The sequence below is a fragment of the Vicia villosa genome, unplaced genomic scaffold, assembly GCF_029867415.1.
Source record: "Vicia villosa cultivar HV-30 ecotype Madison, WI unplaced genomic scaffold, Vvil1.0 ctg.000700F_1_1, whole genome shotgun sequence".
NCBI classification, from domain to species: Eukaryota; Viridiplantae; Streptophyta; class Magnoliopsida; order Fabales; family Fabaceae; genus Vicia; species Vicia villosa.
The window spans coordinates 256,470-263,740 of NW_026705315.1; positions in this window are offsets into that span (position 1 = coordinate 256,470).

The following is a 7,271-nucleotide window of genomic DNA, read 5'->3' on the forward strand; positions in this document are numbered from 1 at the left end:
TAGAGATCGTCTTAAATGCATGAGTCTTGTTTTGTTGCACACTTACACAAGCATGAGTCTTCGAAAGTGGCAATGTCGGGTAATCTAGCGAAGATTATTTGCTTGTCCCAAATCTAGCGCCGAATGAGATTTGAAAGCTTAACGCCGAATGGAGATTTTAGGTGGTTATCTAGTCTATAGAGGAAAGACAATCGGCGTGACCAGAAACGATAACGAATGGAATCCACATGCATGTCTCATTGAGTCACACTTGAGTCACCCGTGTCGGTGTGAAATATTGTTGTTGGTGTGATTTATTTGATATGAATTGTGTGGAACAGTGTTGATGGATATGCATATATGTGGATTTGTTATTCATTTGAAATGAATAGTTGTTGTGTTATGAAGGTGATATATGTGATTGGAACATATGTGATGTAGATGTAAATTTATATGTACTAATGTTATATGTATATATGTGTGGATATGTGAATCATGTTTGATTGATGATGATACATGGTGTCATACCCCAAAATTTTCCCATCTTATTTCTCTTAATTCAAAACTCAGATCAAGGTATAAAGCTCAAAGACATCCCTCCTAAAAACAATGACTCAAGGGACTAGGGTTTTGTTGTTTTGAAGTAAATCAATGGATCCAAAGCTACAAGGCATCCCATATGGTTTATGATATTCCAAACTACCTCCATGACAAAATTCAGGGCTCAATTCAAAGAGTTGATCACTCAATTACTCAGAAAGTTAACAGCCGACTAATTTGACCTAAAAGTCAACTATGGTCAAAGTACAGTCAAAACTCCTTATTTTTTGTCAACATTATCATTTTGAAGTATCATTCACCATTTGATCAAGAATTGATCATGGTTTATCAAGGAAAGATCAGAAATCAACAATTCCAAAAGTTTCTAAATTAGGATTTTCAAAGGAGAAAGTCAACTGAACTTTGACCAACCATAACTCCTACATGGAACATCAAAAATTTCCCATACAAAGGTCATTTTGAAGGAAATTGAATTCTCTACAACTTTTTCTCTTACATGCCAAGTCTAAAAATGCTTCATTTGAGAGATATGGAGCAAAAGATTATAGGTCCTTTTTGAAAGTCAACCAAAAGCAGTTTTTTGTCAAAGCCAATATCACCAAGATAAATTCTCCAAACGGGAAACAGCTTCCAAAGTGGCTTGTAGAGGACATCTTGTGGTTTCCAAAAAGTCCTAGAACTCCTCCATATCTTAAAAATTGAGGGAGATATGCCTTGTCAAAGTTGGACAATTTTTGAGGAAAAAATGTGAAGTAAAGGGCTCCAAAATGAATCTTTTTGCAAAAGGACCCAATCCTTTTTGATTCAATCTTGTTCCCTAAGCCATTAAAGATACTCAATCTCAAAGCCACGAAAATATGATGAATATTTGATTTTGTTTGAATTTTATTTCAATAAAATCACGGATTTAGTCAATATTTGGAAGAAAAATTGAAAAGATTTGATGTTTTCTTAGTTCCAATCATATCCAATCTACATTCACTCCAAAATATCAATCAAATTTCGTGTGCCAACTAATTGGAAAAAGATTAGATCACATTGGAAAATTTAGAAAGATTTAGAAACATATTTTCAATCAAATTTGTCATATTGCAAATCAAAGATTCAAATGGATTCTTGCCATAATTCTTACCCTAATCCATTCTCCTATATAAACACAAGTGTTTCAGATGCAAGTTTTCACGAATTTCTGCCTCCAAGAACCCTAATTGAGTTCTAAAAATTTCAAGAAAAGTGAGATTCGGTTTTGGAGTTTAAGAAAGATTCAATCCAATCCAAGGCTTCCAACACGTTCCCTGAACTCTGAAGCAATTGGAACCATCACACGACATCAATACTCCCAGATTTGCCTCCAATAGGCCACGGTTTGCGTTTTTAAAAAAACTCTTCGATCTCCATAATTTATGCATCCTCATCATGTTTTAATCGCATATATATGTTTGTTGTGTTGTGTTGATCATTCCTGGGTTGTGAATTTGTTTGTTACGTGCATATATTGTGATTTGCCATGCTAGGGTTCGAAGCTCCAAATTAGGGCTTTTCTATTTAAGGCAAAATTAGGCAAAATCAATGCCATAATCATGCTCAGGGATCCTGGACAATCCCTTTGGTGTGGTCGCGCCAAATTTTCATGTTGTGTTTGGGTTCTTTTGATTTTTCACAGGTGTATAAAGTATGGTTCTATTACAGCGTGCATGCAGAAGCGGTGTAAAAGGCGTGTTACAGGTTTTGGGTGAAGAAGACAATGAGGTGTCGTCGTGTGGTTGGCTGGTTTGAATCTTTCGTGCGTGCGTTTTTGTTCCACAGCTAAAAGGATCTGGTGCGACCAGTTCTTCGCGCGTGTCATGCACCTTCAAATTCCATCCTTCATATCTCGCTCCTCCTCAATCCAACGCATGCCATAGCGCAACCACACCATGGACCTCATGCGTGCGCCGCACCAGATCAAAAGTTAAGAATTTCTGAATTTTTTTTATTTTTAATTACACAGCCTATTTTCTTTATATATATAAAAATCCTTTTATTTATTTTCTTTATATATATAAAAATCCTTTTAATTACACAGCCTATTTTCTTTATATATATAAAAATCCTTTTAATTACACAGCCTATTTTCTTTATTTTTAATTACCTATATGGTTTTAATAAATATAAAAATCCTTTTATTTATTTTTCTTAACAAAAGTTATTTCAAATTTCTTTTTTTACAAGAAATATTAAAATAAAAGATAATCATTTTAAATTAACTATTTATTCAAATTAATTTAAAATTGTTTAAATTACTTATTTAATTATTAATTTATTTCTATTCATTGATTAAAAATAAATGCTAGGGGTAGATATTTAATCGAAACCCGATTTTCACCGATTTAATTAGTTAGGTTGAAAAACCAATAATTAATTAAATTGATTTTATTTATTCTGTTAATCCTATTAATTCGTACCCTAATCAGGGTTTACGAAGATCATGTCTACACTGAAGTCGTTTTCCTTGTGCAATTTTTTCAGGGTTAGCACCAGGATTTCCTCCGACTACGAGCCATATCAGATCAAAGCTAAGTCCCTGATTCTATTCTTTTAATTTAAATATTTATTTTTTTTGCCTTTTAATTTAAATATTTATTTTTGCCTTTTATTTTAATTATTTATTTTTGCCCTTCTGATTAAAAATTATGGTTTTATATTCAATATCAACGAACGGGCCATACACTCACCCCTTTGTGTTTATTTCTCTTTTTTTTCAAATTTTCAGGGTTAGCCAACTGTCAAAGCTCGATTAGTCGGTAACCCTAAAACCTCACTCATTTTAATTTCTTCTTTAAATTATTACTTATGTCAAACCCTATCGGGGTTTAAGTTTATTGCTTTTTCTTTTTTTCCCCATCCCCATGGCTGATTATGTAACTGTTTCCTTGTTGTATTGTGTGGCCTTAAAGGCACTTAAAACTGTATATTATATTAACTCCGTGGTTAGTAATCCTGGGGAGTGGTAACCTCGAATTGAATTAGAATCATTAATTTTACAAGATAATTTATTTTGAATCTGATCACGTGATTGTTACACCCACACACCTTTTATGGTAACCTCTCTTGTTGCCTATTGCCTGTTGCCTTGTGTTTTTCAGTGCAGAATAGCCAAGTCCCTCGGATACGAGGATACCTCAGCAATGTAGCCCTCGGTTCATTCTTAAGATCATAGGTCCCAAATGATGCTGCCTTTGAATCGCTAATATGATCTCGTCCCTCGAAGTTGCCTACGAAGTGCTGAGGTATCCTCTGGTTGCATAACAATGGCTATTCTGATCCTTCCCTTAGACTACCTGCCCCTCTATGGCAGGGACAGTCTTGTGGCAAACGATGATTCGACGACCCTTTAACCTCCAAATAAAAGGACTTCCCTACCCTCTTATGGTATGGATAGCCCTTAAAGGCTAAAAGAACATTTTTCATCTAACTAGGTAATTTGCCCTTAATTGCATGCTTTGGTTTAAAACTTCTTTTTCTACTCTTTTCTAAAAACTCACAAGGCTACGCTCATTTGCGAGCTAAAGTCCTTGTTTCTTCTTCTTCTACATTTCTAAACTTTTGAAAACAAAAAGAGCAAAGCAATTAAGAGCCCATGGAAAACCATGGATGAAAAGGGTGCTTTACACCTTCCCTTTGCATAAATTACCCCCGAACTCAGTTTTCTTTTAAAAAGGTTTTTTCTATTCTTTTAGCCTTTCATTAATTTGGATAAAATAAAAGTCGGTGGCGACTCTTGCTTACCACGACATTTGGATAAAGTCAGTTCACCGTATTACACATGGGGTAAGAGAGGTGATTACATGTATACTTGTGAAATTAATGACATGATTCCAATGATGTAAATATATTTTATGATGTTTTTGTGAAATGGGATAGAGATGAATATGTGTATTTGGTGATATATGTTCATACTTGTGATACATCGGTGAATCTTGTACATGTCTATATATTTGGAAAAACATGTATATGTGATTATGTGAAGATAACTTGTATATTTAGAGTATGATTATGTTTGAACACAATTGTTACTTCGTGAATGTTGTCGAAAGGGATATGTACTTAGAATCTATATGTTGGTGAAATATGATTATATACATTGTTTAGAAATCATGTTTGATTACGTGGAATTAATGAGTTAGGTTGTATGACATGAATATGTGAATCTTGATTAATTGCATATGATGCATGTTTATGGGTAGAGTGATGAATTCTTGAAATGTATTCTTGTTGTGTTTTACATTTCCCATATTATGTTTATCTATAATAACTTGAATTCTCACCCATCTGTTTGACTGTTATCCTTTGTTGGTAACGCGCAGGTTTTCGAGGATAGTGGTGCTTCGATGGAGGCTTAGCTTAGAGATTTAGATCTCTTGTAGAGTGTCGTGACTAAGTAGTCATTTATTCTCTAGTCATATGTAACACATAGTATTTGGGTTTATATTTTTATGACTTGATGTTACGAGATATTTGTTTACTCATATTGTATTCCATATTTGATTATGTTATTTTGTTGATGAGTGGCCTTGAGCCGAGATGTTAAGACATGGTGGATGATGTATGGGAATCATCTGATTTTACCATTTATTTGATGAGATGATTATTCCGCTATGGTTTTGCATGTTGTTTTAAATCCCGTGTTATTTGGAAATGACCATTGCATGTTTAAAGATAAAATGTTGTTTTATTTTTAAATATGTGTAACGCCCTCGTAAGATGCATGCTTCTTTACTCTGATTTATGCAAATGTATGCCTTATTTGTTTAGTATAGAATTGGGGGTGTTACAATAGTGGTATCAGAGCATAGTCGGTCGTTGTGATCAGAGTCTTATTGTTAATTCTTCTTTCGATATGCGACATGTGTGTGAAACACTGTTGGTAATCGGTGTATTCTAACTGTTTGCTTGCAGAGATGGAATTGAAAGAAGTGGGGGAGAAGTTTCGCTTCTCGGGTATGTTTCAGTTATAAGATGATTGGTTCAGTAGACTGTTGTTAGCGACAATGCAAGTGTTGTTGGAATTTAGAAATTTGCGATGTATTAGTGTTGATTGGTGGAGTGTGAAGTTGTCAATTAAGTAGCCTTACTTAGGATGTCGGTGTTGAACCGTGATAAAGTGGCGGATTGTAGTAGACCTAATCGTGGGATTATTGAGATGATTATAATAGTTGTAGAAGTTTTTAGAGTTATTGGTATCTTTTGAACCGCGAGTCGTAGTTGGAAATGCGAAGAGTATGATTCCAATAATAGAAGTGTGGTGATAGTGCAAAGAAACTATGCTTGATGTTATCTTCAGAGTTGTATTAGTAAGTAGCTACAAGACGTCAGTGTTAGCTTGTTCAGGTGATTTTGGAAGTTATTGAATTATAGAATTATGGTGCTTTAGGTGGCTTGCATACAAGTTGGAAAAGAATGCTATTAATGTTGGCAATGATGGTTTATACTCCATTATGGTTGTTGGCTATCTATTGGCAAATTGAGGAACTGATCACCCTTAATCTCTTGTCGATAGTAGACTAGATCGTGTTAGAGGGTGTAGACTTGACTTACTATCTTAATAGTGCACAGAGTGATGGACGTTACGTCATGTAGATAGTTGCTAACTAGTCGATGTGAATTAATAAGAGTGTATTATGTTTGTTGGTTGATAGGAGTTGTGCTTATATATGTGAGCTAAGCTAGTAAGTTACCGTTATAATGATTTTTCTCTCATTGTTGTGATGTTGTTATTAGTTACTATAGATGATGAATAATATTTCTTGATCGAACGAAGTGATCATATTGGTTAAGGTTATATTACCATAAAAGTGATAGGATGAAACAAATAGAGTTAATGGAGCTTGTTGAAAGTTGACAGGTATGATTATAGGAACGAAGTCGTGTATGAGATTTTATGTGGATTATAGACAGCTGAATAAAGTCACTATCGAGAATCAATATCAGTTGTCGAGGATTGAGGATTTGATGGAACATCTTAGAGTTGTATTAGAATTGTTGAAAGAGAAGAAACTTATGTGAAGTTGTCAAAGTGTGAATTTTGGTTAGATTAAGTAGTTTTCTTGGTCTTACAGGTTACTAATTTATTGAAGGATTTTCGAAGTTAGCATTTCCGTTAACTAAGTTAACTAGAAAGGGTCAGGCCTTTATTTGAGATTCGAAGTGTGAAGAAGGATTCTAAGAGTTAAAGAAGAGGTTAACTAGTGCTCATATTTTGATTTTTCTGAATCCGACAGAATCTTTTGTAGTACATTGTGATGCTTCATTAATGGGATTAGGTGGTGTATTGATGCAGAATAAACAAGTAGTGGCTTATGCGTCGAGACAATTCAAAGTGCATGGAAGGAATTATCCGACTCGTGACTTAGAATTGGCAGCTGTAGTCTTCGTATTGAAATTATGGAGACACTATTTATACGGTTTGAGGTTTTAAGTGTTTAGCGATCACAAGAGTCTGAAGTACCTCTTTGATCATAAAGAGCTTAATATGAGGCAGAGGAGATGGCTATAATTTCTTAAAGATTATGATTTAGGGCTGAATTACCATCTGCTTAAAGGGAATGTTATTGCTGATGCGTTGAGTAGGAAGTCTGTACATATGTCTATGCTAATGGTGCGGGAAAAGGATTTGATTGAACAATTCAGAGATTTAAGTTTGGTATGTGAAGGTACTTCTAATAGCATTAAATTAGGTATGCTAAAGCTGA